Raw genomic sequence first — 10,841 nt, forward strand, 5'->3', positions numbered from 1 at the left:
ATGTTAGGGAGAGAGATTTTGGTTTTCAATTGAGAAAGAGTCAAAGAAAAAAAAAGTTTCGTTCAATAATAAGAGTGTTTAGTTTTTATTTTGAACAAAAAACTCGTAAATCAAAAGGTAATTCAACTATTCAAGTACCTTTTAAGTGCTTTTAGAGTTTCTAGCTTTTGATTTTTATCTAATTTTAAAAATATTTTTTGCCGAATATTTATCGACAACTAAAAACTATACGTTCTAAATAGTTTTACCAAATGTTAGGGCTAGGATCTCCGAACTACATTGAGATCCTGAAATCCAAGGATCCTCGAAGCTCAGGATCCCGAATATACTCCATGATCCTGACTAATATTTTTATTATTAATTGCGAACATATATTCTTTTGTCTTTCTCACATGTGCAGAAATGACTAGTCAAAGTCATACACACAACGGATAGTCATCAGAACTATGCAAAAGACTCGGAGGACCAAGTCAAGCAAACAACTATAAGTAATCTCGGAGGATCCTGGAATTCTCGGAGTTCTAGTTGTTAGGGTTTGACTATATCAAACACTTTTAATCATCACACTCTACACGATTTTTTGGCAGAATGCTATCACTTGTATTGACATTCATTTCATTCTCTCTGTAATTTTCATTACATTCAATAAAAACATCAACACAAGTGATCGTTATCATATCCCAAGGTTTTATGTCGGAGATCCTAACAAGGATCGAGGGCTTTCCTTGTAAACAATTTGTGTTTCTTTGATTAATATTACTTATTTGCTCTATATTGAACATCACACCCTCTCATACACTTTGGTCCATTTCAGTTAAATTAATTTTTGACCAAAACAATTTGGAGCCCACCATGGGGCCGTGGTGTTCAAAATCTCTCAGAAAATCATGTTTACTCAATCTAATCTCTCGTCTTCCTCGATTCCTCCCATTTCCTCTAAAAACCTTCCACCACCACCAGCTGGAGCTCCCAAGAAAGTATCTGAAACTTTGAAGAAAAATACCTCTCCGGTCACTCCGGGACTCCAAGATCCTCTTGTGATGATTTCCAACAACGAAATATTTGCTATAATGAAGAAAATGGAGCGACAGATCACCTAACAACAGGAGGATAACATGACACTTCTCAAGGAAGTAGAGAGAATGATAGTGGAAATCCACAAGCCTCAGGAGGCAACACCCTCAGTCTTACCGTCCAAGATCCTGAACTTCAACAACCCACGATCCTCAACGATCAGTCACGGGATTCAGGATCCCAACAAAACCTTTGTTACTCCCACTAACAGGGATCCTAGTAACTCTAACATTAATAATAATTTTATAACTAACTCAATGGATCTTGACATAGGTTTGAGCTCGGTCATGGCTAAGGATCTATAATAGCTAAGAAAAATGATCTCAAGCATACCTGAATTAGTTCAGCCGATGCCAGAAGCATCCTCCACAAGTCACATGATCTCTAGATTCATCCCAGCGATAACTGACATTGATGTTCCAAAACGCTTCCAGATGCCCAACATGAAGCCATACGACAGAACCACGGATCCTAAGGAGCACGTAGCACAGTATAGGGAGAAGACATAAATTATTCCCATCCCTACACATTTGAAAGAAGCCTACCTATGCAAGGGATTTGGTTCTACCATTACAGGATCCCCTCTAAAATGGCTCCTTAATGTTACTCCTTATTCAATCACATCATTTGCTCATTTGATTAATTTATTTAATAACCAGTTCTCTTGCAGCAGGACATTCGAAAAGATCACTAGTGATCTCTATCGAGTGGTTCAGGATCCTCAGGAATCCCTTAGGACTTTTGTGAACAGGTTTGGCAAAGAAGCCTTGACCATCCCCAATATCGACATGGCAACTACAGTCGAAGCCTTCAAAATAGGCTTAAAGAAGAATTCTACCTTCTACGAGGATCTCGTAATGAACCCATGCAGGAGATTGGACGAAGTCAGGAGCAGGGCATTGAGATTCATCAGAATCGAAGAAGACAAGGAGATCCAAAAAAGGAGCAACCCACCAAGTTCCTCTGATCACCCTAATAAGAAGGTCGACTCCTCGGCCCAAATATCCTATAAGTCAAAGCCTTACTCCAAACCCGACCATCACACTGTTAATTCCCTTGAAGATGAGGGAGAGGATGAATATTTCCCTAAATTTACTGATTATTGTTTTTCTATGGATATTTCAGGTGTAATCTTTGCCATGCAGGATCTTGTAGACAAAGCCGGATGGCCAAGGAAAGGATAAAAATCCACTGCTTGGAAGGATAAGTCCAAATGGTGTGCATATCATGAGGATTTTGGTCACGTCACAGAGGATTGCATAACTCTTAGAAAGGAAATAAGCTACCTTCTGGGCAAAGGATATCTTAAAGAGAACCTTGGGAGAAGAAGAGAAAAATCCAAAGAAAAAGACCAAGATCCTCAAAAGATCCTCGAAAGACCAGGAGACCCCCCCCCCCCCCCGGCTGACGCTAAGGTGATCAACATGATCTCTGGAGGGTATGACATTTGTGGTACATCCTACTCTATAGAAAAAATGCATGCCAAGGTTTCCAAAACGGAGAAAGAAAAAGGACCATGGAAAAACACAACGATCACAACCAAAAGGTGATCATCTTCGATGAAACGGATAGGCTAGACGTCTAAGATCCTCACCACGACGGACTAGTGATTACTCTTTATATTGCCAACCACTTCGTCAGAAGGATCCTCATCGATGGAGGATCCTCAGTTAACATCATACTCCTCGATGCACTAAAAAGAACGAGCATCTCATAATTTGAGATGGTCATAAGATCCTCAGTACTGATCGGCTTCAGCGGAGAAACTAAACACACTATCGGTGAGATAAAGCTACCAATCTACCTAGAGGGAGTAAATTATGTTCAACATTTTTGTGTAATTGATACATTATCTTCTTATAATGTCATATTAGGTAGACCATGGATCCATGAAATGGAGGTCGTCCCATCAATGCGTGAAGATGCTTACCCCATAGGGGACAGTGAAGATCACATGAGACCAACAAGAATCCAAGGAATGCTACAATATCTCAATGAAATCTTCAACAATACCACGACAAGCATAGCAATTAAAGTAGGGGGTACAATACGTGTTAGAAGCAAGAGAGCATGACATAAAAGAAGTGCCCTAAACCTTAAGGATCCTGAAGCCAAAGTTCTCATAGGATCCTCAATGCCTGAACAAATCGAACAGGATCTTGTAAAGTTCCTCAAATCCAAAAGCAAAATGTTTTCATTGAAACATGAGAACATGATTGGTATTGAAAAAAGCATAATAACTCATAAACTTAACATTTATCCATCTTTCAGGCCAATACACCAAAAAAGAAGAAAATTTGCACTCGAAAGAAACCAAGTTATACAAGAAGTAGAAAAACTTCTCAAAACAGACATGATCAAGGAGGTGAAGTTCCCAAGATGGCTAGCTAATGTAGTCGTGGTACAAAAGAAGAATGGTAAATAGTGAGTGTGTGTGGACTATATGGATCTTAACAAGGCTTGTCCCAATGATCCTTTCCATTTACCACACATTGACTCCATGATAGACTCAACAACGGGCAACAAATTACTAACATTCATGGACGCATCAGTAGGATTCCAACAGATCCAAATGGAACCCTTTGACCAAGAGGACACAATGTTCATAGCCCCAAAATGTATTATTGTTACACTGTTATGCCATTTGGTCTCAATAATGCAGGAGCAACATACCAGAGATTGGCGAACAAGATGTTCAAGGAAAAGTTGGGGGACACAATGGAAGTCTACATTGATGATATGGTGGTCAAGTCAAAAAAATTGAAGATCACCTCAAGGATCTTGAAGAAGCCTTCGACATCCTACACCAATACAACATGAAGTTGAATCCCTCCAAATGCCGCTTTGGGATGAGATCGGGTAAGTTCCTATGTAACGCTCGTAGATCCGAGCTAGTCAATTTAGAGACGATAAGCGTCAAAAATGACTTTTTTATGGAAGATTATTTAGAAGGATTAATCTTAACTAAGTTATAGTATATGTTACAAGGATTCCGTACATATAAAGAACGCCAAAATTCGAGTTATAACGAAAAAGTTATGACCTGTCGAAGTTTCGCGACAGAACCGGCACGACACAACGCGACGTAAATAGTGAATTTACGTTAGAGCGATATTTGGCCTTAGCGATCTAAATAAAAGTTGTAGAATACATTAAACTGAGATCATGCATAAAAAGAACGTCTAAATCTAACTTCGTATGAGGAAAATATGATTTTTCAAAGTTTCGACTTAGCGATATGCAGCCCAAAGTTTGAATATGAGATCGAGTGGTTTCTAGCCGAAATAATCTAAACGAGAATCGAAGATCTCATCGATAGTAGTCCAACGGTAAAAAGACAGATGAAAACGGACGTCAGATGAAGAAGTTATGAATTTCTAACAGAATTTTTCTATCCTGGCCTACTAAAAATAATATAATAAAAATAAATCAAAATTAGCCGACGGAGTCTAAACGATAGTTATAGAGCATAATCTCACCTTCGCGTGGACATAAAGAACGTCGAAAAGAGAGCTTGTATGCGAAATTTATGATTTTCTGAAGTTTGAGGCACACATCCCAAAGGGGGAACGTCCCACATTCAATTGGGGAATGCCTCGCGTTCATTACTTGGCTCCGGATTGGCCACGTCGATGTTGAGTCAAACGGATAAGAGATAAGACGGAACCCCGCTCCTACGCGCCGCGTTCGGCCTGGCCAGCCCCCTATAAATAGAATGCGAGGCTAGTCGAAGTTGTTTGCTAATTTCTTTCCTTTCACCCCCTTAAACTTTCTTTTACTTGGCAAGTTATACCCCAGAATACCCAGTATCATCCCAACCCTCGAAGCAAGTCCCGACGCTCCGAAGATCCCGAGAAAAAGAGTTTTCGAGTCGAAAATCTGCCCGCGAGAAGCCCGGTTTTTGGAAGATATCCCGGTTTCATCAAAGATTATTATTTTAAGAGCCATAGTGTTATCCAAGCATCTTCTTATCATGTGAGTGCATAGTACCTTTCATGAACATGATTTTAATACAAGTATTGTTTGAATGTATTAAATATATGTTTTGTGTGAGTTATTTAATGATGTCTGAATTATGTGTTAAAGAACATACCTGATTTCTTTTATGATAACTTAGGTTAAATAGTAATCCTAAGGTTTGTTATAATGGTTATGGGGTAGTATCTCTTTATGAGTACGAGCGAGATATATACGGAGAATAGAACTTTGAAATATGTCATTGATACGGAAGCATGGATTAGACATAGTTATTCGTCCCTAGTCCGAGAGTATGGATTGGACTTAGTTAATTGTCATTAATCCGGGAGTATGGATTAAGACTTAGTCAGTTGTCATTGATCCGAGAGTATGGATTAAGACATAGTCAGTTGTCCTTAGTCCGGGAGTATGGACAGGACATAAAATCTGTCATTAGTCCGGGAGTATGGATTTAGACATGGACCAATTGTCCCTTATCCGGTAGTATGGAATGGGCACAATTATGGACTCGAGAACATGGATTAGATCCAGGAGTAAGAGTTAGAATTTGAGGTCCAGGGGTATGGATAGTCTCGTTGAGAGGATTGACGGAGTGGGTTAAGAGCTGGTTATATATATATAGAGAAAATTTTATATTGTGCGAATTCTAAATTATATATATGTTATAACATTGTGGGATTGAAATCCCTATGTACTCACCAGGTTTTCCAAACCTGAACCACTCAGTTTTCTTTGTATCACAGGTAGTGGCACAATAGCATAAGTTGGTTGACATGGTGAGAGATTTTGGATTATAGATCAGTAGTTATAAATAACTGTTGTAAGGTCTATTTTATACTGTTTATGCTGTTGGTCTGTATCAGAACATGACATCCCGAGATTTTGTTATTTAATGAAAATACATTTCTTTAAATAATTGTTTTGATAAATTCTTATCACGTTTTGTTTTGGGAACAAATTCCGCAACAGTTTTCTTTAAATGATCACTCTGATTTTAAAACAATGCATAAACAAACCGGTCTTTTCTGGTCGTGAAATTTGGGAATGTCACATCCTAGGATACATGGTGACAAAAAGAGGAATCGAAGCAAGCCTGGAACAAATCAAGGCTATCCTTGACCTAAAATCACCAGCCTCGACAAAGGATATCTAGAGATTGACAGGAAGAGTGGCAACATTAAACAGGTTCATCTCAAGATCCTCAGAAAGATGCAACCCTTTCTATGAAATCTTGAAAAAGAACAAGATATTCGAGTAGACCCAGGAACATGAAGATTCTTTCCAAGAGCTTAAAAAATGCTTAACCTCACCACCCCTATTGGTAAATCCACTAGATGAGGAGCCACTCCTTCTTTACCTCTCAGTATCCTCAAACGCGGTGAGCGTTGTACTAGCCAAGGATCTCGATGGGAACCAACATCCCATATATTATGTAAGTAAGATCCTCCTGGATCCTAAGACCAGGTACTCTCACCTCGAAAAACTCATACTTGCATTAGTAATAACTTCTACTAAATGAAGACATTATTTTGAAACACACCCTACAATTGTAATAACTAACTATCCAATGAGAAAACCATAAATGTTAGGAAGAATGGTGAAATGGTTTGTGAAGCTAAGAATGTATGACATAAATTACGAACCAAGATCCGCCATAAAGTCCCAAGCATTGGCAAATTTTGTGGCTGACTTTAGTGATGATCTAAGAGTTGAAGTCGAAATAGAAGCCAAACAACTTCTAGAAGAGGAAAACATGGGAATATATACATTGTTCATAGATGGAGCATCAAACCAAAAAGGAACTGGCTTAGGGATCAAACTAAAATCACCACAGTGGGACATCTCACCCCAAGCAATTAGTTGTGAATTCAATGCAACCAAAAATGAAGCAGAATACGAGGCACTAATCATGGGACTACAATTAGCCAAGGATCTTTAAGTTTTCATCGATTCTTTACTACTAACTAACCATTTTAATGGATCATATGTAGTGAAAGGATAAAAGCTAGCTCTATATCTCCAAATCCTCAAAAACCTGGCCTCAGAATTTGAAACATTCAGCCTAAACCAGGTTCCTATAGAAGACAATGTTGAGGCAGATGTTGTAGCCAATCTAGGATCTTCCTTGAGGATACCGCTGGAAACCAGGATCCTGGTAATCCACATATTAGTCCCAAAAATCGAGGATCCCACCAAGAAACTTAAAGACTCTTATGACCATGGAGGATCTACTGACGTTGCCGCGATCAAAGATCCTGACTCAACGGTCCGATGTCAGGATCCCAACATCCAGGATCCTTCCTCGACTTCAGGATCCTGGATCTAACCCATCATAGATGTGACATCCCCAATTGCACGGCCAGAAAATACCGATTTAGTTTATGCTTATTGATGGTGTGCCTAGGGCAGCACAGCAGAATCGCGTCCAAGCCCTAGAGCCGGGCATACCAGCCAGGCTCAGCCCAACAGGTTCAGCGCCCGCTGGCGCCCCCGGGAACGAAACGGACAGGCAGAAGGCTCGTGCTCGCCAAGTAACGCTCCTTACTCCAAGACAAAAGATACGGTCAGGAGACAAAGGGCAGGATCAGAGCATTACCGTCGGAGCCAATGAGAGCGCTCTACCGGTTGAGGGCGCACGACCCTCCAATCAGCGCCTCTGACCTTGTCTCCTCCAAAAGTGATCCTGCTGGTACGGACCAGGCAGGAGCGCTAGATATAAAAGGATGTGCACACAAGACCAGCGAGGTAAGCTCTCTAACCGATCTTGAGAGAACAAACACAAACCCTAAAGTCATCCTAACTTGACCATCGGAGCGTTCTCCCGGGAAACCCTCCCGGGAAGCGGCTGACGGCCCTTGTTCTTTGTGATCTTACAGTTATAATCAGGCAACCAAGAAGATCTCATCCCAGAGTCAGAAGCAAGGTCTCATCCGGGACAAGGTTCCATCATTGGGTGCCATCCGTTTGTGAAACGAAGAACACAAACAAAAGCACGAAAGTAAGCATCAATGACGTCCAACGGTAGTGTGGGATGACCAAGTAGTCCCATACGTCCCATGACGACGTTGGACGAAATGTCATCGCCTACAGCGACCAACATGCCAGTTTTGGGCGAAGGAAGTTCTACAATAGCCACCGGAAATATTTCGCAACCGTTGTTTTCTCAGCAAGGAACAACTCCGGTGGAGCTACTTTCGCCTACACAGCTTTAGATGCCGCCGTTCTTTGCGCCGCCGCTGCAACAGGTGCGAACAGTTCACTCAACTGCACCTCCATCGAGCCATATTTTCAACCTTTCACCGTCATTCGTAACACCTACATCGTTCCAGACGACTTTTGGACAGAGTTCCACAACGCTACTACCACCATTGGCGCAAACCATGATGAAACATTCACCACCCGTCTACCCGACGGTTGGAGCATGGACTGGATCGACTATCCCCCCAAACAACAGCTTACAACAGCTGATAATGATCAACCCTGTTACATCCATGCACCCTTTCTCCACTAGCTATCCCCTCCAGTTACCATTCCAGCCATACCCCTTTTATGGACCAAGTCCAGGCTACCTTACGCCCCCACAGCATGGAATGAGTTGTCAATACCAGCAAGGGACGTCGACTACTCCAAACCAGGATGGTTTTTCCCGGAGCGTAACATCTCCGTTTGTTAAAGAGTTGCTGGATTACAAAATACCAAACACTGCAAAGCTCCCGACGCTTAAAACGTACAATGGAACCACCGACCCAAATAGCCACATTGATACATATGAATGGACGATGACGTCGCTAAAGCTTAATGAGAAGTTTTGGTGCACATACTTCCCGACGATGCTCAATGGCAACGCCGACACATGGTTCAAAAATCTACAACTGGGCAGCATTTCAAACTTCGCTCAGCTCAAGTACCTCTTCCTCACCAACTTCATGCAGCTACGTAAGTACAAAGGCGATTCTCATTCAATTATAGGCTGTAAACAAAAGGAGGGGGAGACTGTTCGAGAATACTTTACAAGGTTCATAAACGCTACGCTGGATGTACCGGGGCATGAAGAAGGGCTCATTGCTGGTGCTTTCACATGGGGACTCCTGCTTGGGCCCCTCTCGCAAAAACTCATGGGAAAGAAGCCTCTAACACGAGCTGAGTTGAAAGAAAGAGTGGAGCGATACCTACGACAGGAAGATGGTGAAGCAGCCAAGCAAGCCTACTTGAATGCTATGGCGACTAGACATCACCACCCGACCCACACGGATTTCTGGGGGAGGAAGACACTATGGCCAAGCAAGAAGACCACCGCCACGTTTCTGACCATTTATTAAAGACGACAGACGGGGTCGCCGCCCAGAAGTATATGCAGTGTCTGAGAAACAGCAGTCAGCCAAGTCGCCTAAGAGTCGGTACTGTGAGTACCACAAAAGCAAAACGCATGATACAGCTAGTTGTTCGGTACTAAAGAAGGAGATGGAGGAGAAACAACTTAAGGGAGACCTGGTGGAGGTGGCGCGAAGCCTACTCGCCAAATTCAATGCTGAGAACGCCAAGGGTCCACCCTGTGAAGGAGTTCATCCCAAGGAGATATTCATGATACGCAGCAAAAGAAGTAGGGAGGAACAGCGGGGCGAGCAAGTCATTGTTAAACCGTCAGCACGCGCGCTCACGTTCTCCATACAGGATCCCCGGACGGACGGCTGGAAAGGTGACAACCCTCTGATAATACAGGCATCCATCAAAGACGTGACTATCCATAGGGTCTATGTCAACACCGGGGGTTCAGCAGACATCATCTATGAGAATTGTTTTCGGCTCCTTCCGGATCGCTGGAAAGACAATTTGCGACCTACGACGGGTAGGCTGGTGGGATTCACCGGCCACAGCCTGTGGCCGTTGGGCACGATCCACCTCCCCTTAACAATCACTAGCCACAACAAGCAGCGGAAGAAGACCGCCCTGATAGAATTTGTGGTCATTCGAAACTCGGCGGAGCACAACATCATCTTAGGGAGGACTGCCCTCTTGAAGCTAGGGGCCGTACCTTCAACCATGCATGAGATCATGAAATTCGACACACCAAAAGGCGAAGCCACGATTTTGGCCACCCCGCCCAGAGAATTGCGGTGCTATACAGTTATGAAGCCAACAAAAATAACCAAAGGGCCCAAGAGGCCCAGGGGAAATCCTACAAAGGGGAAGGAGGTAATCAATGAGGGATACCCCGACCGGCTGGTCAATGTTGGAAGCGACCTCCCAAGCCACACAAGAAGAGCACTGGTCGATCTGCTCAAACGCTACAAACATGTATTTGCTTGGACCCCCACGGATATGGTGGGGGTAGAAAGGAAGGTCATTGAACATAAGCTAATGATCAAACCGGGGGTAAAAGAGGTTAAGCAGAAGAAGAGGGTACAAGGAGGAGACCGTAACAGGGCGATCAATGCAGAAGTGTCTAAGCTGACGGAGGCCGGAATAGTAAGGGAGGCGATGTTCCCGACGTGGATTGCAAACCCAGTTATGGTCCACAAGTAGGATGGGTCGTGGCGCATGTGCATCGACTTTTCTGATCTAAACAAGGCATGCCCTAAGGATTGCTACCCACTCCCGGAAATCGATCAGAAGGTAGAGTCGCTATAGGGATTTAAGCTAAAATGCTTCTTGGATGCATACAAAGGGTATCACCAGATATTGATGAGAAAAAGAAGACAAAGAGAAAACAACCTTCTATACAGACCATGGCACGTTCTGCTACACCAAGATGCCTTTCGGGTTAAAGAATGCAGGGGCGACATACCAGC

Source organism: Lactuca serriola, chromosome 1 (genome assembly GCF_051521515.1).
Source record: "Lactuca serriola cultivar US96UC23 chromosome 1, Lser_US96UC23_V15, whole genome shotgun sequence".
Taxonomy (NCBI): domain Eukaryota; kingdom Viridiplantae; phylum Streptophyta; class Magnoliopsida; order Asterales; family Asteraceae; genus Lactuca; species Lactuca serriola.